At 36.2% G+C, this 27,892-nt stretch overlaps 1 long non-coding RNA gene across 1 annotated transcript; it reads right to left on the minus strand.

Moving 5' to 3' along the window:
* LOC113062160 (uncharacterized) lies at positions 1-27,093 on the minus strand. The gene is made up of 5 exons (XR_003278510.1): positions 25,911-27,093; positions 15,954-15,996; positions 9,596-9,672; positions 6,880-6,913; positions 1-85 (listed from the first exon to the last, which is right to left on the minus strand). It is a non-coding gene; the product is annotated as an uncharacterized LOC113062160 (long non-coding RNA).
* Positions 27,094-27,892: the final 799 nt, after the last annotated feature.

Raw genomic sequence — 27,892 nt, forward strand, 5'->3', positions numbered from 1 at the left:
TTTTGCAAAAGAAAAAGTAACTGCATCACAATGATGGTTTCTTCTCTTAATCGAGTGCCGTCTTCAAATCGTCTAAGGTTGCGACCTGCGGCAAACAGAGGCAAATTTGAACACATTACACTAATTTGAACCCTCGTGAATTTACAGCGATCCCCCAATGAGAATTGAAAAATTAAGACTTCGCATCAGCGCCATAAACAAGTGCGCAGTTAGTTGTCAGGCCCCCTGGTGGCAGACACCGAGCATGACATATGAACCAAATGAACCCAAAAACAGATATGCACTGCCAGCAATCTGTCTCTGCCCTCACTCTGTCTCTCTCTCTGGCTGCCCTCCTTTTCCACCAAAGCCACAAACCCAAAGGCATCGGTGTGCAAGTGAGCGAAACACATAGGTGGTATATCTAAAAACGTGTGATGTGTCTTACAAACCGCCCGGCCTTTGCGCGATAAATTGTATGATAAATGCGGCACGTCGTGGGTCGAAGATGTATAGAAAGCATGCAGTACCAGAAAACAGCAAACACTGCTCTCTCTCTCTCTCTCTCTCGTTTCCTCTCGGTCTCATAGTGCCCCAGTTTTAAGACTGCCTATCTCTTTCGAAACAAGAGTGGAGAGGGAAACAGCAGACAAAAAGCCAGATTTAGAATGGCATGCAGGGAAAAACAACAGTTTGCAGTGTTACAAATGTTAAATATGTCAAGTCTTGATCACTATTCCTTCTCGTCCCAACCTCATTTACGGCGAAACACGCACTCACAGTCACGCACGGTACGCCTCGTATGTTATACACACTTAAAGAGTTGTCACGAAATCCGCTATAGTGTCTCCAGACGTTCGCTTCCTTAGAGCCGTACGATAAACTAGTTTCCTCCATCCCTGTTTGACTTCTATCTCGCCCTGTGCTCTCCTCTCTTCTTCTCCCTCCTAGCGTGGCGATGATGCTCTGACACTCGTGGCGATCAGAGGCGGCGCAGCTCATGAGATAGGTGCGCTTTGAGCAGCCCACCATTATCTGATGCGTCCCCTCTTCTCTTCTCTTTCTCTCTGTTTCTCCCTCCCTTCCTCTCATTACTCCTTCCTCCCGCCCCGACAGAAACCATGTCTAATCCCCCCCAACATCATAAATCAGTGTCACCTAAACACTAACGCACCCAACCAGCGCGCACCGTGGACGTTCAGACCCAGTGCTGCTCCCTGTCGTCACTGTCCCTGCCTTAGTGTCTCGCTCCACTTCCTCTAACCAACCCCCCACCACCCGTTTTCTTCTTCTCCTCTCCTGCGTTTTGTCCGTACGATGTCTGTCGTTCTCTCTATCTCTCTAAACCCCCACCCACCCAACAGCAATGTCTGGCACTCGAAAGCAAGAACAGTCATAACACCTTGTGATTGATCTCAAGGCTTGGAAGAGTCTCTGTGTGTGAAATGGAACAGATGAAACAATATGAGATAGATGGGGAGATTGTGAGTTAAAGATCATTTCCAAGAGAGAGAGAGAGAGAGAGAGAGAGAATGAGAACGAGATTCCTCTCCCAGACAACAAAAGCTCTTGGGTGATTACCCTGCAGTAATGAAAAGTGTCACCAGCCATCATGCTGCATCATACCAAACTCCTTCCTTTGATTGAAAGATTTGATCTAATGGCAGGTTGGAATGATTCAATTAAGCCTGCATGAGAAGACTGTACATATATGTTAAGGTACAGGATTTTAACTCAGACTAGCACGTCATATGACACATTTATAAGAGCTAGCGGGTTACGTAATAATCTAAAGACTATTTAATAATATACTGTGCGGAGCAAAAATCTGAGACAAAGTAAGACATATGAGATTTACACATGGAAATAAGTAGGAGATATACATCAGTTCCAATCATCTCAAGGGCAAATGCTCAGCTGGCGTAGGATCCCCTGAAGTACATGAGGCTGCCGTCTTTGTTTCATGTACATTACGTCATCTTAATGTCAAAAGCAGCAGAAAATCTACAACAATATAAATGAAATACTTTTGATTGATATGTTACTTAGTTAAATTTTATTTCAAATATACATTTTCTTATGATGCAATCTCTAGAGAAAGACATTGTTTTTTCTACCAAATGGTGTAGTTAAAACAATGAACCAGCAGGGTTGATGCTAACCAGTCAATTCATCAACCGTCTAGTTTCACCTTAAATCCGCAGAGAGTATATAATCTCCAGGATCTCAATCCCATCAGCCCGTGCACGATAAATATTCATAATCCACATTGTGAATTCACCAAACACGCTGATGATGGAGCTGAATCAACAAACAAACAAAGAAGTTACACATCCAATCAGTGCCGTATTGAAAAGGAAAACAAACAATTAGATGGATTAATCAAAAGATAACGAGCCAAAACACCAGAGACAGAGGCAGTGTTTGGGGAAACAGTCGAGTGAACAAGAATCAGGCAACACGATCATGACAGAAACAGCAGAATACCATGACGCACTTTTATACCGTGAAACATGGATGGGGATCAAGGTAATGCTTTCACAATTTCAATATAGTTGTTTGCATGTTGATGTTAGTTATAAAAAAAAATAGCATGCACTCAAATTAATGCATCTAGATCTATGGCACACTCCTTCATGTAATAATTCTCACTATATGATTAAAAAGCTGGAATTTTCCATTAAATCGTAGCTTTTCCTGAGGCTATACGCATGGGAGGGTTTTATTTGCACAGGTTCGTTTACGTGCACAGGACCGTTTCTTTGTTCTCGGGTCGGTCTCAGTCCAGTCTCTCTTGAGTGTGATTTCTCTGTTTTTTCATAATATGAGCCTGAATGTCTTGGTGTGTGTATATGTGACTGGAACAGAACGACGTAAGGCACAGATTGCTGATATGTGCTCTTTTTATCTCTTAGTGGAGAAGGGCAACGCAATGCGGATCCTGGCAGACCGTGTGAGCGGCCAGACAGTCAGCGGGACAGACAGAGGAGGAGGAGACTGTAATCATTCATATGAGTGCTGGAGAGATGATTGAGAGGCTAATTACAAACACACACTGACCACACAACTTAAAGACCATCCGAATATCCTGCTATTTGTAATAATGTAGGTGCTTAAAAAGTGAAGAATGTCTGTTCGCACCTAAAAACAAACTGAAATGAGTTAATTAGCAGATTATGGGTAATGGAAAATGGATATTGAAGTGCTGCCTGGTTTCGTCCAAAATACTTTCAGTGATGGGGAAAACTGAGAATTGAGTGCTACAGCAGTGCTATTTCTCCATGTATTAAACCGTAAGTACTTGTGTGAACGGAGTCATTTTTTTCCAATGATAAAATACCATCCTATATTCCAGTTTTATCAGCCATTGAGTGCTTCTCAATACTTGACCAACCTTTTTTTCTGATTTATCCTCTTTTTTCTCCATTGCAAGCAATTCAGAAGTATCTCTGTATGAAATAAACATTTTATATCAACAAAAATTGCATATTATATTATACACTCACCTAAAGGATTATTAGGAACACCTGTTCAATTTCTCAATGCAATTATCTAACCAACCAATCACATGGTAGTTGCTTAAATGCATTTAGGCATGTGGTCCTGGTCAAGACAATCTCCTGAACTCCAAACTGAATATCAGAATGAGAAAGAAAGGTAATTTAAGCAATTTTGAGCATGGCATGGTTGTTGGTGCCAGACGGGACTGTCTGAGTATTTCACAATCTGCACAGTTACTGGGATTTTCATACACAACCATTTCTAGGGTTTACAAAGAATGGTGTGAAAAGGGAAAAACATCCAGTATGACAGTTGAAGACCTGAAAAATGTTGCCTGATGAGTCTGGATTTCTGTTGAGACATTCAGATGGTAGAGTCAGAATTTGGCGTAAACAGAATGAGAACATGGATCCATCATGCCTTGTTACCACTGTGCAGGCTGGTGGTGTAATGGTGTGGGGGATGTTGTCTTGGCACACTTTAGGCCCCTTAGTCCCAATTGGGCATGGTTTAAATGCCACGGCCTACCTGAGCATTGTTTCTGACCATGTCCATCCCTTCATGACCACCATGTACCCATCCTTCCAGCAGGATAATGCACCATTTCACGAAGCTTGAATCATTTCAAATTGGTTTCTTGAACATGACAATGATTTCACTGTATTAAAATGGCCCCCACAGTCACCAGATCTCAACCCATTAGAGCATCTTTGGGATGTGGTGGAACGGGAGCTTCGTGCCCTGGATGTGCATCCCACAAATCTCCATCAACTGCAAGATGCTATCCTATCAATATGGGCCAACATTTATAAAGAATGCTTTCAGCATCTTGTTGAATCAATGCCACGTAGAATTAAAGCAGTTCTGAAGGCGAAAGAGGGTCAAACACAGTATTAGTATGGTGTTCCTAATAATCCTTTAGGTGAGTGTATTATATTATATTATATTATATTATATTATATTATATTATATTATATTATATTATATTATTATATATTATATTATATTATATTATATTATATTATATTAATGGCTCTACTGGTTTAAAATAGATGGTTGTATGCGCTATCATGTGGATCCCATCAGATTTTAAATATGCCAACTTGTGTCTATCTTTTCATCAACGCAAGAAATATCTTTTATTCTGAATAATACTTTCTCAGCTGCTTATATCACAATAATTTAAAAAAGCTACAAATATATAATTTTATTTTGAAGTGACACAAAATATCCACCTTTTGTTATCAGAAAAAAATATTACATAAAAATTTGATGTTAACTGTTTTATTTAAAAATTCACTTAAATTATATATATTTTTAAGTGTTATTCCACAATGACCCATGAAATTAAAATTAATTGATTAAATATGATGGAATGCTCTACTGTTTGACCTAAAGGTTGAACAATCTACACAAAATTTATTTATCCTCTTGAATATATTTCATTTCAATCTGTTATCTCCACCTTTTTGGTTTTAATTAGGAATTTACTAGACTTGACAGGTTTGTTGGAGCCCTCTTGTGGATGGGGGCAGTTGGGCACTCACCCAAACTGTCCATCTGGCAGATAGGAGCGACTAACAGCCTGTTAATGATAGCGCAACAAACACTGAAGCTACAAGAACTACTAAAATGAAGCTGCTTCTGTGCTGATTCAGACCATATGTCTCGTTTTCACTCTTGCAGCTCAATTTGAAGGCAAAAACCTTTTAAATGCTTTTCTGCATGCAGCTGATGGTCATTCATACTCACCTCGACGTAATGGTGACACCGCAGGGAAAGCTAGAAGGTTGTACAGTTAACTCCAGGCTGATTATGATGCAAAACCATACAACCAACTACCTCAGCCCGCAGTGCACTGACTCATGGTTCGATTTCTATATACTCTCACAATGTATTCCCCGCCTGACAAACTTATGTAAAGCAAAAACATCATCCAATTGTTAAAAAAATACTATTCATTTTCTGATAGACTTGAAGGCATAGTTCACCCAAAAATGAAAATTGCGTCATCATTAACTCACTATCATGTTGTTCCAATAAGACTTCTGTTCATCTTTGAAACACAGAAAAGATATCTGAATGAAAACTGCTGATATTTCTGTCAATCCATTGAAAGACCACACAAGCAAAACAATGACGTTTCGAAAATTCATAAAGACATGATTCAATAAACCATAAGGATGCATAACCATAAGTCTTCAGAAGAGACAAGATTGCTTATTATATATGGTAAGTGGAAACTTAAATGTGCTTTCTGATGTGAAAGAACCACTGAAGTGTGTTCTTGCATGTCAAACAAATACAACTTCTTTAACACATTTGATGAACTCTTATGTATGTGCACTGATCAATGTGTATATGTGAATAAAAGTGAATATACCCATCATATAAAGTCATCGTGCCTCTTCAGAAGACTTGCATTAAACTGTTCTGTTCATATAGATTTCTTTTATGATCTCTTTATGCACTTTTTTGAATGGACTTTCAATGGAGGGAGCGAAATCTCAGGTTTCATTAAAAACATCTTCATTTCTGTTCTGAAGATGATTGAAAGTCTTATGATTTGGAAGGATATGAAGGACATTTTTGGGCAAACAATCCCTTTAAGGAGTACATTATTGTATATGGAATGTATTCTTTTCTTATGTCCAGACATACACCTCTTTCTCATTTTCATTACACCCGCAGCCTTGAAGCCAGAAAAATCAGCTTTGAAAATGCCATGTCATAAAAGAGTTTTTTTTTTTTGTGAGCACGGACCATTATGTCAAGTGACAGAATTGATTTCTTGACTATTATTTGAAGTAGTCATACATGTTATTTTTACATTCTGACTCTTTCATTCTTTCCATGTGTGAGATGAATCCTCAAAGGTGGCTGAAAGCACACATGAGAGAGCAAATCAATCTGGAGACTTTCTGAGTGGGTATTTAATACCATTCAGGAGACTGACATGACGTTTTTCACATAATAAAATATGGAAATACAAAAGAAATCTTGATCGATCGAGCCATCATGAAGAGTGCTGTCTTTAAAAGGTCTTATTGCACTACTAAAAACAACCGATAAGAAAGTCTGATCTTGGGGCGTTTGAAGTACTTGGAAATTGCACAAGCTTAACGAGGTGACTTCAATCAATTTCAAACGCAGTTCAAAGAAGAAGAATGCCCTTCATCTGTTTCGGTTTGTACTTCTATGTGTCTGAAACCCTGGAAAATGAATCCAGCCTGTGGATCAATCTATTTGTTTGTCTCTAGAATGAAGATTCTCATTCTGGCATTTGTTACCTCAAAAGTTTGTGTATCAGCAAACAATTTCCAGATTCTTGGCATCCGTCAGCCTTTAATTTAAATTATAGTTCACCCAGAAATGAATAAAATGCCAGTATTTACTCACCAACATGATGTTCCAAATGCTTATGATATTAAGTCTGTGCAAAACATAAAGAGAAAGGTATTAAATTCTAATCTAATTACTATAAATGAGGATTTATGAAATGAAAAAGTATGACTCTGACACTATATTTTAGTCAGAAATTTTACATCAGAATTTAATACAAATCTTCAAAATGCTCCCTGGAAGTAGCAATTGAGCTGTTTCATGAACAAATCGTTTTTTTAATTAGAATTTTTATAAATGAACTAGTTTATCTGATTCATAAAACGAGACTGAAGGATTTGTTTGTGAATTACATATGCTTCTTTGCCAAAGCAGAACAATGTCAAAAACATGTACAAGTCGATTTTAACAACAAAATCAACAGAAAATATATATATATATATATATATATATATATATATATATATATATATATATATAAAAAAAATTTGTATATATAAATGCAAGCGTATTATTAGGATTATTAAGGTTTTCTTGAACAATTAAATTATCTTCATAAAATCTAAAGCATTAATAATAATAATTGAATTACCTGCTCATTATCATTAAGTTGGGAAAATAATATTTTACATAATTTGTGTAATTATAAGTAATCAAAGTAGTATTTGCGTTACTTTAATTTACACAACACAACTGTATTATTAGAATAATAAAAATGTATCACTATTGAGAATAATTTGAGAATAAATTTAAAAAGTCAAATCCCCCTAAATTGGGAGGGGGTGCTTAATTGTCATAAAAACTTTTTTTTAAAATAAAAACATTTGTGCAAAATAATATTTTTCCTTCTGATTTTGGGGTAAAATATGACCATGTTTTCAAAGTAATCATCTGTGACATTTAAACATTAGTTTTAGCATCAAGCATCAGTTAACAGCTCACTGCAGGGGAAGATGATCAGATTATTAGGAGTTTCGAGGGAAGCATTCGTTTAACAGGAAACAGTTAACGTTCACACTGTTCCTCTCACAGACAGAGACCCAGACAAATGCAGACACATATGTTGGACAGCTCTGTTTATCTAACAATGACAGAGATCTCCAGGGTGAGACGTGAATGTGGTCCAAACATTAACTGCGTGGTCTATTCAGCTCCTTTCTCACTCTCTGTCCTTTTCACAGCCAAACGCATTCATTTTACTGACGCAAACTAAACTACAAACCCAACCGCTGACAACTTGGCCTGTGGATTTGTTCGTCCTGCTCTTAATGTTCCAGTTGTTTAAAACACTTAAAGACTTTCGTCCTCCCCGTTCTGGCTCGGCTCCACCCTATCTTCCTCTCTCTTTCTTTCTCTTTCTCTCACTGCCACATTCACAGTCCAATCACGTGCGAATGCGGCACGCTGGTGCCAGTGCCAGCTCTTTGCCAACCTGAATATGTATGTGTGTGTCTTTGCCAGCACACATCACTGGGACATGAGGTCACACACTTGTCATGATCTTAATTATGAGACCACACAGCGATGGAGCAGGAACAAATGTGGAGGAGTTTCGAAGTGTTTGTTTTTGGAGTTCTACATTTCAAAATGTTGATTTAACGCGGAATTTTTGATAAGAAGTGGAACTGAAATTAATTCATTTTCATTTCGTGTAAATGCGCACAATGTGAAAAACATTCAAAGTTTATCACATACTTTTAAGTTCAATTTAGGACCAGTTAACAAACTCTCTCTCTCCATCTCTCTTTTACTCACTCATTTATATTTGATCTCTTTTTACCTTTTATTTCTTCTGTCATTCTTCCTCTATTCTCCACCTCACCCAAATCCATGTCCCTCCCCATAAGCCTGTGTGTCTCTCTGCATATACCTTATTCAAAAAGCCAGCGAATGGCAGGTTGCTATGGGAACTCGCTGCTTGGCAACTTGCTGGCTTGGCGACGTGCCCATCGGTTGCCAGGGCATTGTCAGTGGCATCTAAGTGCTGTGCCAGCTGTGTGCGTCTGGATCCGGATCTATAATGTGTTCAGTTTGCTTGTGAGCTTAACTGTAAATTATATGTGTAAGGGGGGATATGCATGTAAACTAAATTATGGCTTTGCTAAAATTAATATGATGCTGAAAAAAGTATTCATAAAAATCCATAACTGTGACATCGAAAGTGGAAGTGTTTTATATGTTTTTTGTCAAACGAAGACAGAGTTGCATGCGGTGATTCTCATGAAACCATGTCAAAAACATGTCCAGGTCATAATTTACACCAAAATCAACAGAAAGAAATATAGAGAGTAGTACATTTCGTATAGAAATGTAAGCAAATTGCTATGATTATTAAAGATATTTTGCACAATTACATTATTTTCATTAATTTACATGCCAAAAAAAGTCTTAAGTAGGAAAAAATATTTTATTTCAGTTCTACATCATGGTATTATTCATGGAACTGCCTTTAATTTATGGAATAAAAATATTTGTATTGCAGCACAGTATTACAGTAATTAAAAGTATCATTACTGAGAATGTCGAACATCCTAAAACATTTGGGAGGGGGTGTTTAATTGTCATGAGAATGTCATAAGAACAAAAATAGGATTAATTTTCTTTATGCAAAATATTATTCTTCCCCTTCGATTTTGTGGCGAAATATGTTTTCATGTTTCAACAGGATTCATCTCTCCAATATTTGAATGATTAAAGAAACATATGTTCCAATGTTTGAGAGACATCAGGATATAAAAGCAAAGAAAGAGAAAGAAGGTGATTTTATTATTACCGTACATGCAGAAATTCTTTCCATCATTCTGGTTTTGGGGAAGGAGAAATTATGATGATCCCAAAATTAGAGGGGTTCTGAAATGACACATTAAAGCAACAGATCGATCAATATGTCTAAAATGTTTATCAATGTTCACAAACTGTGGACGTTCTGTGCAGCAGAACTAACTGTAGATGCTATTATCAGTGTACATTGTCAGGGAACACTTCCAGTGTGTATAAGTGCTCTAATGTAGAGAGACATAATCGGCAAGGTCCACGTCTGTTGATAAAAAAGTGTATAGGTTAAGAGCTGCACTTATCCTGAATTAATAAAAACACCTATATGCCACACAAACACTACCCATTCTTACACTGAACAATACAAGCTAATAAATTCAGACTCAGATATAATTCAGATATATTTGATAGTAGGAGCAAAAAAAAATCTACGTACATCTTGGCTGCATGAATAAAACAACACAAAAAAGACAAGCAAAATCTGAAAAAGAAAAATGGATATCTGTCATTAAAATCTAAAGCACATTTCACAATACAAAAAAAACTTTTAAAGTAGGTTTACAAAGAGTAGCTTTAAAAACTCCACAGTAAGCAAGCCAAAGGTGACAGTGATGAGGGAAAAAACTCCTGAAGATGTACAGTATGTAGAGAAAAGGCAATGTACAGAAGACACATTTTTTTATAATGTTTGTACCGTAAAAATACACTGAAAACATTATTGAAATGAGTCAGTGTGATGAGTGCTGTAATGTGTTGAAAGGTCATGACCAGTTTTTCATTGTTAAAGGGATAGTTCACCCAAAAATGAAAATTAGCCCATGATTTACTCACTCTCAGGGCATTTTAGGCGTTTCTGACATTCCTCTTTCAGACGAATCCAATCGGAGTTATATAAAGAATTGTCCTGGCTCTTCTAAGCTGTATAATGTCAGTGAATGGCGCCCGTGTTTTTGAAGCCGAATACAGTGCATCTATCCATCATAAAACTACTCCACACGTGGTGTTAATAAAGGACTTCTGAAGCAAAACCATGTGTTACAGTGTTAAAAAAATAATAATAATAATAATAATTTATAAACCGTAATCTCCAGCTTCCGGTCGCTCAAGCAGGCGCGTTCAGGAAAATTAATTCTCCTCTTGCCTAACAATGAAATCCTCTGACATTTTTGCTTTCTCATCGGTGCTTGCACGTTCGTCACTCTCTCCCCCGGAGCTTACGCTGTGCCTTCCGCTGCACCTACGTCATACGATTGAGTGCCTTGTTGTGAATGATCTGCTTGAGCAACTGGAAGCTTTTCTTTTTTCTTACATTAACACATGGTTTCGCTTCAGAAGTCCTTTATTAACACCCTGGAACCGTGTGGAGTAGTTTTATGATAGATGGATGCACTTTTTCAGTTTCAAAAATGGGCACCATTCACTGCCTTTATACAGCTTGGAAGAGCCAGGACATTTTTAAATATAACAGCGGCTGTGTTCATCTGAAACAGTAATGTCAGATATGATGCCCTAAGGGTGACTAAATCATGGGCTAATTTTCATTTATGGGTGAACAATACCTTTAAAGAATGTTTTTATAAAGTTCACACAGGGCACTACACTTATAAACCCCAAATATTCTATTTATAATTTTTTACAGATTCATTAAGCAGTACTATTACATTTTTCCCCCATTTAATTTTTAAAAACCTCAAGTAATTGCATCATGTAACTTTTATTTACACCATGGTACTAAACGATTACCATATTTATGTACCATGCTATTTAGATGGTCCTCCAAGACATTTCAACATTTCCATGGCATTTTAATTATGAAAAATTTACAATTAAATAATAGAAATCCATTATAGCTTGTTTAAATAATAATCTATCACCCTGAAAAAAAATACCAATCAATTTAATAAATAAAATAAATTAGGGCTGGTAATTTAACGTGTTAATTAGATTTATGGAGAAAAACAACGCAAAGTAAAGACAAATCAGAACTGTTCATCCCTGAGCAACCCACAGTGGCATTTCATTTCTTAATCCACATTTTGAATGAATTGGGTGAATCATTTGGCGCGTTGAACCAGTGGCCATAGTCACGTAGGCTTTGATGTGGCGCTGCACAGGCCGACCGGTGTATGACATCAAAGTACCGTGAGCGATTCAAAAGCACAAGGAGTCGTCTGTTCTCTAAAGCTCTCACGGTTCTTTGATGTCACACACCGATTGGTCTGATGGTGAAGATCCACTTCAAGTCAAACAAGCCTAATGATTCAATGAACCATTCATAAAGAACCATTTACTTCACTCCTGAATGAATCAGCCAATTGAACGAATCAAACGAATGAATAGATGACTCGATGACTTAATCATTAAGACATTTACCATCACCTACTGCCAGTTTTAGTTTATTATTTAGAGTATCATTTCATTAAAGAAATAATTTCATATTTTCATAGAAATAATAGTAAAAGTAAGAAAATAAATTATTAAAGTTATAGTTCACCCAACCAAAAATGACAATTCTGTCATCATTTATTCACATGGTCCAAAAGAGTATGTAATAAATTTGATCAAACAAAATATTTATTTCTGAACCTACTTTTTGTAATATCTGTTTGATGCTTTGCACAACAGTGACTTTAAATGATTTTAATTTCTCCAAATTTGATGTGCGATTAATTATATTAATTAATCACCACATCATGTGATTATTTAGATTTAAAAAAAAAAAAAAAAAGATCACACATTTTTTTTATCACAAAACCAGTCTTAAGTCGCTGGGGTATTTTTTAGCAATAAAATGATTGATTTTTCTTTTATGCCAAAAATCATTAGGATATTAATTAAAGATCAAGATGCATGGAGATATTTAGCTAATTTTCTACCGTAAATATATAAAAATGTAATTTTTAAATAGTAATATGCATTGCTAAGAATTCATTTGGACAATTTAAAGGCGATTTTTCGCAGTATTCCTATTCAGATCCTAATAAACCATATCAATGGATAATGGATATCAAAGAAAGTTTATTTAATCAGCTTTCATATAATGTATAAATCTCAATTTCAAAAAATTGACACTTAAGACTTTAGTTTTGTGGTTCGGGGTCACAAATATTCTTTCAAAATGCCATTTTATTTCTATAGTAAAACGAGCGTTCTTCTTATAAAGAGGCTCTTCAGAGATTTTCACTTGTCAGGTCCTCCTCAATTCATTCTTTCAGGACAGTGATCAATATGCCATATTTGCCTCCAGTCTACATCTTTACACCGCCTGATGGAGGAACCTGGAGCGAGTGTGTGTCTTCAAACTCTTTCCACTCTCTACACTGCCATTTTGCTGCTTTTTAAATTTAAAAGTATGTTTAAGGACAATTGTAATTAATAATAAAATCTTTTGGTCCAACTTTATATTAAGTGTCCTTTCCCTATCCCACCACAATAGCTGCAAAAGTGTTTTGAAATACAATATGAACATAATACGTACATTGTAGTGTTCATGTTTTGATGTAGGCACATAATAGTTGAGGCCACTTTTTATCACCAATCTTTTTATTTGAGTTTTTATAGTGATGTGCTTTAAAGAAGTGACTTGTTTATGGCGTGCAAGGCTGAATGTGTGTTGGCAGTGGTCTGAGCAGTCTGTGTGTCCTTGTGTTTGCACAATGTAGCAGAGGGCGGAGAACTAAATCAATAAGAAACAAATGAATTCAGATCAATATTGAGTCGAGTGATGGATAAAGGGGATGAAGGAGAGAAAGACTGACAGAGGGCAAGAGAAAACGGGAGAGAGGGAGAAAACGTTCAAAGAGCTTCTTAGACTCTCTAATGCAATGTAAAGAACATTTAGACTAGACTTCTGAATCTGCTTCACAAGTATTTATATTTCATAATAACAACTACCTAAATTTGTAATTTTTGGAATACATGTATTTCTCCAAAAACTAGGTAAAGGAAATGCCAGGATCTGCAGGTTATTCTTTTTGGTCTCATCCTTAAAAGAATTCACCATGGAAACCATAATTTTCCACAAAAAATGCCCTAGCAACAACAGTTATCATTAGTACTGTAAAGCATATCCATAAAAAATGGAGACTGTGGCAGCACCATGGGATTTAAGATGGTATTACCATGGCACTTTGATATTACAGTACTGAATTGTCAGTCTATATTCATAAATAAATTCAGCATTTCAGTAAATACTATGGTACATAATTTTTTATATATATATATATATATATATATATATACTGTATATAAACAGTGGCTCTTAAGATGATTTCTTTACTCCACTCTTTCAGCTATTGTGCAGCTTAACATTTTTGTTAAAACCATGACTTGATTCTTTGATGAATAGAAAGTTCAAAAGAACAGCATTGCTTTGAAACAGAAATCTTTTGTAACAATTAATTTGACCAATTTAATGTGTCCTTGCTGAATAAAAGTAACTTTTGAATGGCACTGGATTTTAGAACATGGGAATTTAACATCAAAAGGTCTTATATTATGCTTTATAAATGCTGAAATCCTTATAAAACCACAAAGCCCAAGTCCACATCTGCTTCCCTCCCTATCCTCTTTTACACCCATCACTTAACAAAACCACCATATCTGTTTGAGAAGATCACCACAGCCTCTTAAACATGATTTCAGTCTTGTTCATGTCATCACACAGTCAGCCATAAAACACTTATATAAGTCTCAATTTAGCTTAATGCAAGTGACTATCCGAGGCATTTACATCAAGGTACATTGTATGTATTTTCCCATGAACTCGGATGAAGGGAATGAATGGATTGCTCAAAAAGCCTGGTCACATATCAAGTGATAATTCACTCATTTATTTATTTATTTTCTTGCCACGTTAAGTGAGTGTGTGTGTGTGTGTGTGTGTGTGTGTGTGTGTGTGTGTGTGTGTGTGTGTTCACGAGGACATTAAAGGAGGGAGGCAGAAAAGGATGAAGGACTGGAAATCTATAGTAATTTAACTATTTTGAAATCAACATTCAGTTAAACGAGTGACTCATGCAGAGGAGGGCGAAAGAAAGAGAGAACAATGCAGCATGAAGAGAGACACAAGAAAAAGGACAAGTGTATAGTGAAGGCAGATTTGGTAGCAGCCTGCATTTTTAAATGTCTTAGAGCCTTAAACCTAAACTTAGTTATACTTACAACTAATTCATCTTCTTTGTATGTTTGTCTTATTTCTATGGCATTTCCATGTTTTGTGCTCTTAAGCCCTATTCGGACGGGACTAGTTTTACAGGGGGTCGTTAGAGAAATCTGCGTTTCACAGACGTACTTGGTGATTTAATCCTGTCCGAATCTGCCACGTCTGTGTTTTTCTCACACAACCTCTGTGATAATTCCAGAGCAAATTACCTACTGTTTTTCAGCAAACTCAGTGATCCTCTGAGAAAAATAATCCTGTCCGAATGCGAATGTCTGTGATTGCCGGTGATATTTTATTTCACAACGCGTTTCCTTGTGTGTTTTGGCCAACGCGAATTACCGTAGATGCTCTTACCGCGCGGATGTTTGATATATTTGCTTAGCGGCAAATAAATTATAATACAAAAATAATACAAATAATAAAATCAAGTGCAAGATCGTGTAAACTGTTAATACCGGCTATTGTAATATCAGCATCAGGTAAGATTACTCGCGTTCATTTATATACTCAGTTACATAATGTTTTAATTACATTAAATAAAAAAAAAAAAAAGGAAAATGAGTTAAACTAAAGGAACCACACATTAACATGGTTTTGCTATACTAGTCATTTAGTATTTATTGTGTAATAATACTAAGGCAATCATTCTGAATGAATGCAATGCATGCACACAGAGCGCGTGATCTCTGTGACGCCCAGATGCATAAATCAGACCCTCCCACCTCTGTAATAAACACGGAGATACTAGTCCCGTCCGAATTGGTACATGAAAATCACAGACGTCAGGTGGTAAGAATCGAAACTCAAACGTAGTTTAGAAAACTAGTCCCGTCCGAAGAGTGCTTTAGACTGCTGTACCATTGAACATTTGTAGTATCCACTGTTTTGAATCCACTACAAGTTACAAATTACAGCTACAGTGTGGTGTATACTTGACCTCAACACCTAACCCGTCTGATCAATAATCAGCATGGATATAGTCAACATGTTAATAGCATACAATTCCCACTTCAACATCTCTTATAAAACTGTCATGAATACTTCAGTTTTCCACAGAGTAGAGTAGATAGATAGTACTGTAAACAATAATCTAACTGGTAGATTAATTTAAAAAATCACTAAAAAGTATTTGTTAAAAATAACTACAAAGAGATTTTTTATTTTTCCCATCTTGATCACGCACTTTACTTACTTTATGTAACTGGCATTTCTTCCAGCTGAATAAGAACTGAGATCTGGGGGAAAAAAAGAAAGTAGGGAGAGAAAAAAAGTGTAATATAAAGATCTGACTCATATATCAACTCAAGGTCCATTAAATGTACATTCAAGCCATTCAGTCACAAGTCTCCAAACTAAATACACAAAGAAAGTGTGGAACTGATTCAGTGCCATCATGAATGGATGATTTCTATTACAATTAAGCATCTTGAATTGAAATCAAAGACATTTCTGGATATGTCCCTCCAAAGGGACAAGGAATGCAAAGGGATATAACATTACGGAAACTTTCCATGGGAAGTTAAGCTCGAGAATTTTGAAAATATTCAAATCTGGGAACTTAATGAAAATTTACTGGAATTCATTTGAAATTTAGGCTGTTTAAAAGTTTTTAAACTTGTCCAAAAAAATCTATATTGATTTATTATATTTATAAGTAGAAATTAACTCTTTGACTGAACAACAACAACTACAAAAAACAAGAATGCTTAATAAACTAAACATATAATCATATTCTTTTAAACTAAATTTGCATTAAATCTGATCGTTTTAAATTATGCTGCAATATGTTTTTGTTTTTTTTACTTAACTTAAACTTTTCAAATGTACAATTTATTCCCAGTGATTCATATACTGTATATTCCATTAATTTCCATGGAAAGTTTACAACTTTGAAAATTACCATAATTTTGCGAACCTATTCAAAATAATGGTTATGGATGGATGCATGGATGAAAGGACAGATGAATAGATGGAAAGAATGACAGAACAATAGAATGATACAATGACAGACAAACAGACATAGAGCCCCTCACAAAACTAACAATATTAAATGGTCCCCAACATCTGAAAGACACGTAAACTATGATTTGTAGGTTAAAAGCAGACTGTATTTACTCTAATGCTTGAATTAAATGTCTATGAGTGTCCCAGAGCTCTCTTGAAGGTCTGTTGAAAAGAATAACCATTCTTTAAAATACTTATTTTCTGTCACAAAGTCATCAAGATTTGGAATGACAGAAAAATGATGACGGAATTTACATTTTTGGCTGAACAATCCCATATTACAATAACAGAAAGTGTTCATGAAGCAGCCATAACAGAATGGCAGTTCCCCTTTAGACTGTTACACGAAACTGGCCAATCAAATCATAAGAGACAGATGTGCGGCCCAATTACTGCAGCCCTTTGAGAACAAGAGCTACATATCAGACATGACCAACAGTACCAGGCTCTCTAATGCACCGATAACAGACACCGTCTCTGTCTCTCATGAGACACACAAACAAACACATGCACGTTTGCATGTAGATGAACATACCGGAGTATCTGCATTAGGATCCTCATATTCTATGCATGCATAAAGAGGACTCGTTCACACAAATACAGTCTCTCTCCTGGTCTCGCTATCGCTCACACCCAACCCCCAGCACCTCAGGGTTTGAAATTCATGTGCGAAGTAAAGAGAGAGAGAGAGAGAGACAGAGAGAGAACACATGGGGTAACGCAGGAGGTGAAGGAAAGGAAAGGAAAGAGAGAGGAAAAGGGGGGAGGGGAGAATCGAGAAGGAAGACAGTGACATGTGAGGACAAAAGAGGGAAAAATAAAAGTCAAAAATGAAAAAGGAAGCAAGACATCTAATGAAAGAGAGGGTCTTGTCAAAGATACAACTATGCCAGGGAATTCTCTGCAGCAACCTGGAAAGATTCCAACACACACACACACACACACACATGCGGACACATTCCAGCAAGCCGCAGCTGTTAACCCTTACACAACAACTGTACTTCCATAATTACTGCTTCTCCAAAGAAACGTATGTTCAGACAGACCACTGTCACCCCCGCTAGAAATTAAGTGCAGTATATTAGACACACTCTCAGCTCCGATCATCAGATCCTTCCTACACAGTGAAATGTCATCGCCTCTAACAGTGATATTCTCAATGTCATGACAACTCAAACACATATACGCACAGACAATAGAAAATTCTGACAATAATATCTCAAAGCTGTTTACACAGACACGCAGCATTCAGAATAATGGTCAAGGTTTTTCAATAACTTTCAATGAACGTTTCTACATAATATTTAGCAATTTTCCAGCAATGATTATATGCATGATCAAACTGATAGCAAGATTTGGTAGTTTTGTATCATCTCTGGGGAAAAAAAAACGATTTCACCATTTTATTATGATACATTATATATAATCAGTGTAAATACATACAAACCACACTAATGGTAAGATAAAAAATAAATAAACTTATTAATGAACACTGTTTTTTTTTTCTTCTGCATGGCAGATGTTTATTGAAGATATTGCCTGAATTAGATAACAGAAATTGTTCTTAAAGGAAACAATAGCTAAATAAATTAAACTATTAATGGGTTAGTTGGTAATAATTAGTTTAATTGAAATGAATGCATTAACTAACATTAACTAATAATGAGCAATATAATAAATTAATCTTTGTTCACATTAATCAAATTAATTTGTTCATTGTTCGTTTATGTTTGCTCAGGTAATACTCATGTAAACAATATTAACAGATACAATTTATTATGTAAATCATTTTAATATATGTATATACTGAAATGAATATTAACTAGTGTAACATTAATATATGCTTTAAAAGTATGGTTTAAAATTTAATAAATTTATATTATATTATATTATATTATATTATAACATTCACATTAACTTGGCATAACATAAAACACTTAAAAGCTGATGAGTCTCTATTAACCTGAGAGTAAAGCAGCAAATGTAAGCTAATATGTAAAACAGGTTGAGGGTATTTAAAACAATAAGTGCTGATTCCAGCTCCAAACTTCCACTGCAAGCATAATGCATAGCCTATAAACTAAAAGTGTATAAAAGTATTATTAAGTCTATAATTAATTACATTGCATTTGGCCATCATTCTAGACACATGCATTGCATGCATCAGATCTACATTCCTGTATGTTTGTGTTAGTCAATTTGCAAAGTTGCTTCCTTATTAATGCAGATTCAGTGATTCAGTTGTGAGTAACAGTAAGATTACACAACACAACATTTCTATGAGCCTTCCCTTTGCTAAAGATGCATATTCAGTGTTTTTCAAAAATGCCTTGTGATCAGATTAGTGGGAACAATGAACCTGATACTTCTAAACTGGTAAACAGCCCTTTAATTTTCAACCCATGTGTTCCAAATGCATTGTTTTATGCTACTGACTGGAAATCGTATCATTTAGTTAATTGAGACATCTGGCTGAATCACACGCCACTGTGAGTTTGTACGGAGCGTGTGTGCGTCTGAACGAAGAGCTATGTGCGGCCTCCCGAAACAATGTAGAGATGCAGGGGAGGATGGTATGAACACATGACCGAAAGATGAATTATGAGATCAGTGCAAGAATTACAAAAACAGCCAATGCTCTCAAAACATCTACATTTCTTCCCAAACTCCAAATACTGTTTTACAACCTATACTTACAACCTTTACAACCTACTTCTAATAAGAAATTGCATTTACATTGCCAGTGAACTGCATGACATTACAATGACATCTCACAGACACTTCCATTTAAAGTCTATCCCATGCACATTTACAAGAACAGTAACAATTCTTGGATTCTTTATAAGAGATTAGCTTTGTATAAGTTAAAAGTAACACTGACGTAACAGTGTTCCCCTTGGGTTCCTTTCAAGCTTGGACAAGCACAGTAGACCTCATAATTCCCCATAGTGTTTTGTTTTAATCTTTCTTGAGGAATTCATTCTCCTGCATGCTGGTCGAGTGCTACTATGCTCAAAACGTATCCTGTGGCTATGTGGGAATAGAGATGTCAAAATATCTACCAATTTCTGACACTGACACCATGCTCTTCTGCTACCTCTGCTTCGTTTTTGGAACACAAACTGCATATTTTCCTAAAGGATCTACTCTAAAGAAATTTCATACAGCAAACAACCAACAAGTTCAAGATGTGGGGGAATGTGGAAGTTAAAATACATGAATTTTCTTCTTCAATATTTCTTTCTTCAAAATATTTAGTTTTGATGTTCCAATACTACTGTATCTCTATCTCTACGTATCTCTTGCGTATAGCTGTTAACTCAAAACGTCAAACAATTAAAAAAAATGAAACAGACTAAATTCATCATTAACTGTCCATCATTAACTGTCTACTCTAAATAAAGGTGTGTGCGCACCAAAAGTGAATTTAATTATTTGTGAGAGTAGATTACATAAAAATTCAATGCAAAGACAAATTTGCGAATCAGGCGACGCAGTTGCTGCAAACACGTGATATTTGCCTCCATCATGTCTTCCATGCAACTTGAAAAATTTTAACTCAAGCTGGAAATTTGCATGACGAGTTGCCAATCAGTGAAGAGCTTATTGACAAGTTCAGTTTGATATGTTGCTGTTGTTTTTGTTGATGTGCATGAAGGCACTCCTCATCACGCAATGTTTTATTCCCATGAGTGATCTAAAAGCGCGATGTTAGTATTCTCTTTGCTTTTAGTGCTAACACCATTAGTGAGAACAAAATGTCTGTGACTAATTTTATTTTTCAACACTCAAAATGTTTGCAGAGGTTCTGCAATTCTACCAAACATTGACTTAACTCTCTAACTGTGCTAATTGGTGCTAATAGTCAGTTCTCAAAACTATGTAACTGCATTTTTAGAATGGAACATCACAAATTACTAATACTAGGACTACTGCAATAAAACTTTAATAATTTATTTTGAACAATGCATCACCTATTTTGTAAATGTGCCTCATTATGGTTTCTCCAAAGCTTTGTTTAAACCATTTTGTGGCATTGTACTGTCAAGACAGCTAGAAAATAGACAATGATTGAACACTGAAATATGTTGCACATTTGTTGCTTAAATATTCACAGTTCATGCTTTCTAAGGCAATTCTTTCAAAGCATTTCCCATGGTATCAGGTCAAGAGTAAGTGAAAGTTCCTCACGAGATATTTCACTTTCACATGTTTCATCTATCTCTTTTAACAGAAAAATCCAGCACAGTCCAGTGACTGGGGATATCCTGAGGTGCATGCAATCCATTACAGTATGGTATGTGGTTGAATTTCATCCATTATGAATGAGAAATACATGAGATGGAGAGAACGAGAAGGAGGGAGTAAAACAAGGAGTGGGTGAGAAAAACAGAGACAATGAAATGTTGAAAGGTTCCACAGACTGATCTGGACATGGAAAACTCAGATAAGGTAAGTTGTGACAGGATAAGTAAAGGAATGGTATATTGAATGTTGTGTTAAATATCTTTCAATGTTGCTTTATCAGCACGGGTAGGATGTTCAAATTACATTAAAGTAATGTTTTGATCGCACCGGAGAGTACTTCCACATACTTATTGCAGAATATTAATAATACTAAGAATTATTTATATATATATATATATATATATATATATATATATATATATATATATATATATATACACATTTTTTTTTTAAAATAAAAATATACCCACTTCAGTTTTAATCTTCACATTTATTTTAATGTCAGAAAATCTCAGTGTCAGGACAAGACTAAATTCTTAAGATACTAGGGTAGCAACAATTCATGTGTTTTCTTAATGTGCGATTGATTAATCCTACCATTGCAAATCAAAGACTTTAGAATACCCAAGACGTGTCACTCGTATAGTTTGGAATGGGGAAATATGCAACGCTCAATATGGATGCTCTGCCTTCTGAGTAAAAGAGCCAATAGCTAACCTTCAAAGTCAGTCAATGTTCTGAGGCATGAGCTGAGGACTGCGCATGTGCACTGGCTGGACTAGCCTGAAAAAAGTTTTCAACACTATTTGAGCAAAAGGAACAACATTTATTTGACAGTTGTTGTCAGATTTCATTGTAAAATTTTAATTTAATCTTAAGCTTGGCAAACAGTTTTAGAGAATTTCATGTTTCCCCATTTCAAAGATGACTTACATTAAAGAGACTTTTTTGCAAATGCATTGATTTTGAAATATGAGTTTTAAATAGTTGTGTGTCAATAATCTATTCAAAATACATATTTTTTACGACAACATTAAAAATAACACAATATAAAAAATAAAAAAAAATTCCTATAACATATCCTTAACCAAACTTCACCTGCTCTCCAGAACTCTCTTCAGCTCTTACTGAAATCTGATTCTGAAGTAGAGTCTCATTTTTCATTTTCTGGCTAAGATACTTCAGAAGAAGTATTATAAAAAATTATGTAAATGAATATGTACAAGTTACTAAACTGAAAGGCTATTCAGTGTCCCAAGATGTATTAAATCATTCTGAAAGAATTATAAATGTATTTGAAGAAGCATTAAAGTTTCTATACACAGCTGATATGCACTAGCCACAGGGCTCTGACATGAACAAACAAGGGTAAGACTGATGAGGTTTCTGACCTTGATATTAGAGACAAGGCTGATGCTAATTTACACACTGTTCTGTTACAGACAACCATGGGAAACATTCAAAGATAGCAACTTTCATAGACTGATGAGCCTAAAACAAGGCCACGTGGTCTGCTACAATAAGAGACTCAAAATGTAAAAAAAAAAAAAAAAAACAGAAGAAAATAGGTCTATACTTCATTGTAAGAATAAACCACTGTAATCGCAAAATATTTTTATTGTAAAAAATAATCTTAAATAAACCGAGATGTCCATACACATCGAGTGATTAAAAATATCTGAGGCTTAAATTCTAATTTAAACCTGGATTTTGAAAAATATTAAAGAAACATAGAATCAGCAATATTTCTACATAATCTATTTAATTAATCAAATTAGCAATACTGATCAGGTGAACTTCAAAATATCAGATCCTCAAAGAAAGAAGCAGATCCATGCTACACTTGAAATTCTGAAATAAGAAAATCGGACTGTTCACTTACATGTTGGATTTCAATAATTACTAGTATTATTTTAGCAACAAAGGAACTTTTTTTGGGAGGTAAAAATGTCAAATCATTCCTGTTGAAATGAATCAAGGTACGGTACATATTTATAATGACTGTGATTACATAGGCTTAATTTACACACTTAAATTATACACCAGAGGACTTCTTCAGCCCCAATCCATAAATTTCAATTATCCTCCTGATCACAAGTTGAGCTCCAATAACAGTTACCACGGAAGCCTGGGTTATGTAACGTTACATAACAGACAGGCGGTATGAGTAATATTTCATAACACTAGAGACCCTGACTCCATGGCATCATCTCTCCTTTGCTCTTTTCTCTCACTTCATCTCTCTTCTGATGTTGAAATCAATGGCGTTATTTTCCGGAAAGTCCCCTTGATGGCCATCAATGGCTCTGTATCAAACATAGCATGTCACTGAAGAGCAGCCGTGTGTTTTTTCCTCCGCCTCTTACCGTCTAGCACTAGACCAGACGCTTTCCTCATCCAAATTTTGATATCAAAGAGTCATTAAATTCACCCCCACCCTCGACTCCGCTCACCCTGATTTTTTTCTTCCCTCAGTCCCCTTGAGTGCTAACAGGGTCAAGCCAGGGTCACGGCACAGATGCACGCCATCCACCAGCGGGCCATGGCTAGCAACCAATCACAGACAGCAGACGGCAAACCCACCATCAAGATGCTTTTCAGAAGATAATGGATTTTATATTGCTGCAGATTAATGAATATCAACAACGAGCTCTATGTTAGATCAGACTTTATGAATATGAAAGCCAAACTGTAGATACATAAACAGGAACAAAGAGCAGCAAGCATAACATTCAGACCACATTACTGAAAAATCATGCTCTTCATATTTCTTTTCACACTTTTTACCCCAATGAATCATGACTGCAAAGTATAAACACATTAAAACGGGAAACAGTCAAAAGGAATTATCTAATACTAAGTTGTTTTATTAGCCAACCTATTATGTCCTTGGGGTTCAAAAATGATATTATCAGCATAACAACTTAAGTGAAAAGAACTGAAAAATTAGCATGGACTGACATAAATAACAAGACAACTGACCTTTGATACAAAAAGATTCACATAGTCAGTATCACTAATTTAATTACTTGATTAGAAATGATTCATTTTAAATGATTAATCTTATTTTTATTATGCTAATATATATGTTTTATCCTAAACAGTTAATTTTAAGTCATTATATTTAACATTTTTCTAAATCCTAATTAAATCCTAATTAAATTCTTAATTTATTATGATTATTTTTTTATTTTTTTACAGAATAAAAATAAAAAAGACATTAACACATTCTACTTCAGGACATAAACACTATATTCTTAATGTGAACAATACTAATTAAATGTTACATAATTGCTGCTATAAAACACTACAACACTCTACAAACCAAGCACGCTGTAAATTAGACCAACATATTTAATTAACTCATTTTGCAAATAGACTTTTAAAGTTAATAGTCAATTAAATATTACTGATGTTAGTTACTAATGCACAGTGCCTTATAAATAGTCTGTCCATAAAACCTTAAGTGTACAAATATAAAGTATACAGAATGTTCACATAAAATCAATTATACCTTAAGGGATTCTGATTAATTTATTAATCTCATGCCATTACAAAACTGTATCGCTTTCTTTATTCTGTGAAATATGAAAAGATGATATTTTGAGTTTTTGTCCATACAATGAAAGTCAGCATTCAACCAAAATGGTTTGGTTACCTGCATTTTCCACAGAAAAATGAAAGTGAAGGTGAGTAAATGATGCCAGAATTATCCTTTTGGGGTTAACTATCCCTTTAATATGTAGTTTTCCAATTGAACTTGCTTTAAGAGAACAATCTTATGAAAACCACAAGCACACACATATTTCATTGAAACCTCTCACCAATAAACACCTACACACAAACAAATGTTACACGTACCAGATCCAGGTGCACTGAGGACCAATGATGATCTAAAGCACAAACACCCGCTCTGTAAAAAATGTGGAGATGCCACAATACCCAGGATTATTCCAAGAGGAAACGGAGTCACTACAAACAGCCAGAAAATAGACGGAGCAGTTGACTTTTTGTGCATTGCAACAATCTCTGATTTAATGCCTCAATGCACTGAGCAAACCCCTGGATGAGATGTGCACTTTACCACATGCGTCCACAAGCTTGCTCGCTCGCTGTTCGACAGTGCTTCCCATGATATATCACCCCAGCGTTTGCAACAAGAATGGTTGAAATACTTTTCCGAACTCAAAGACCCAGTGTGCCTTTTCACCTAGTGCTAACTGTACAAGTCAACTATAGCACACATACAGGCCATTGTCTCGGATTCCCCGGAGCTCGCGGACGACCGGATGGATGGACAGTCGTGGGGGTTCCCGGATGAAAGGATGATGGACAGAGGAAGTTAGGGGCATACTGGGAAGAGCGAGCACGACAGAAACTGGGAAAGAGAGCGACCCCCACAATTCCAAATCACAGTTCACCTTCCTGCATGTTCAAGCATGCATGGTGGCACACACACACACTCACGACACACACATGCACACGCAGAATCACTTACGGACAAATCCTACCATGCAAACTGAAACGATATTTGCAGCACAAGCATTAGACAAGAAAAAGTGCAGGAATGAAGAATCCGTTTTCAACACACATCTCACACATTCTTTGATTCTGTCCTCCGCTGATGCCTGAATGCTGCACATCCCCGATATCAGCCCGCAAAATGTGAAACGAGACATTCCAGAGTGAACTACTGGTTTTCAGTAAGATTAAAAATGCAGGAGACAAAAATAGATTAAAAAGAAAGGGAAAAGAAGTGTTGTTTGAATGTGATTTCAAAAAGTGAACAAGAAATAGTAGTAACAGATAGTTGAAGTTGAAAGATAGGGATGGACAGAAAGAGATGGTCACAAATTAAAAAGAGAACTAGTGGGTTTAAACAGAAAGACGAGAGTACCAGTCTGGTCGATCCTCCTCCTTTTCCCGCGGTTTCGTGATCCCACGTTTGGCTCTTTCTCTCGTTGCTCCGGATCCTTCCTCCTCTCCGCTATCCCAGTCACTTCTCTCCTCTTAGCGTTTTTTTCCTCCTACCCATCCCATTTCCTACTGTTCATTAAGCACTCTGAACTGCTTACACATTATGAACGCGAAAATTTGTTGGATTGAGCTGGCAAATTATTTAACGGGGAAAAAAAAAAGAATGTAGGTGAAATGCAAAGGAGAGCGAACGGTGAACAGACACCGAGACAAGTAAGAAAAGGAGCTGTTTAAGGGGCCTGTTTTTTTTTAGGGAGGCACGCAGAGGGGTGGGGGACCATTGGAAAGGCTGTGCGTGTTTCTCCGTCCAGGAGGGAGGAACACGGATGAAGCTGCCAGGCTGCAAGGATGAGAAGAGAAGCACTGCAGCCGGCGGAGAGAGAGGAAAAGAGAGTGAGATTGTAAGGGCGCATGTGTATGCAAGCGACCGCATGAGGAGGTGGGAGGAGAGAGAATGACAGAGAGGGAACGACAGATAGAAAAGAGAGGCTAAGGGGTTCACGGGAGGGAGGGAAGAAGGAGGAGTGAGCCGTAGCCGAGAGTTCAGGGGAGGGGGCCGGAATACTTTTTTTTTTTGTCCTCCACTCTCATCTCCCGGCGTTCGATTTTCTTTCATTTACTCTTTTGAGAGTGCATGTTTTTTTTTTTTTTATCTCACCTTCTTTATGCAAAAATCTGTGGCTGAAAAAAAGAAGAGGAGGATATTCCAGACTGCGCTTTAACATTCCGCTCTCTGTCTCCCAGGTCATTTTCTCCACATGCACTTGAACTCCAAATCCTGTCTGCCGGCCCCTCCCCCCCGACCTCTGTGACTCGCTCTCCTTCGCTCCTTCTGATGGAGGCTTGAAATAGTGCTCGCAGGCTGTAAGTGAGAGTGAGAGGGAGGGGAGGACGAGGGGGACAGAAAGGGAGAGACATGGGGGGAAGGGGAGAAGGTTTACACGAACAGACTCTGTGCAGAAAGTGTGTAGAAAATGAGAGAAAGAAACCTCGTGCACATATGTGTGTTCAGTGACTCTGAATCTCAGAAATCACAATGAGCAGCACAAAACATTAATTCTTGGAACCATTCTGAACAGGGGCATCTATTGTCTTCGAGGAGCCACCAGTGGCAGTCCCTGCACACCCTAGGCCAGATAAGATTGTATGAACATAAGGAAACACTTTTTAATAACTTAGTAACTCTCTACATAAGTGCAAGTATTTTCTAAATAAACAGCAACTGAATTGTTCTTCAAGCATTTTCATAGTATGAAAAACAAATTCTATAATAATTCCACTGGAATGTTTTGAAGAGTGATGACTGATTTGTCAGTTAAGTGCAAATTAACGTATTATTAAAACTTACTTTAAACTTTAAATAGAACATTATTAAAACATTAACAAAATTATTTTTGCTTCGCTTGAAATAGAACATGAACTGTAATAAAATAAAATATAAAAATAAACTTATTTTAATTTCAGCTAGTTGCCAAAGCCTCATATCTCACTTTCTTTTAGTTTATCCTTAAAGCTGCAATGCATAAATATCCAAAATCTATATTTGCGAAAGTACATAACCAGCCAGTGTTCGAAACTATCGCGTTACTTTAGCCCGATCCATAATTTGAGTGGTTCGGGTAGGTTTTGGCGGGAAATTATAGCATGTCACAGCGTCATTAAATCACGTCTGTAAACATAAAGAAGTTGTCCTGGCTACTAGGCTTTTACATATGAGGATCCTGCAGATGGCGGATCATTTAATTATAGCCAATTCCACAGTAGCTTGAATAATTAAATGTCAAAAAATATTTTTTATGGCGGACTGTATTCAAGAAAGATTATATGAAACACATGCGATTTCAATTAAATGATATTCCAGTTTTAAATGTGCTTCTGATTACAGACAGCCTGGGTTTACAC

This window comes from Carassius auratus, chromosome 44 (genome assembly GCF_003368295.1).
Source record: "Carassius auratus strain Wakin chromosome 44, ASM336829v1, whole genome shotgun sequence".
Taxonomy (NCBI): Eukaryota; Metazoa; Chordata; class Actinopteri; order Cypriniformes; family Cyprinidae; genus Carassius; species Carassius auratus.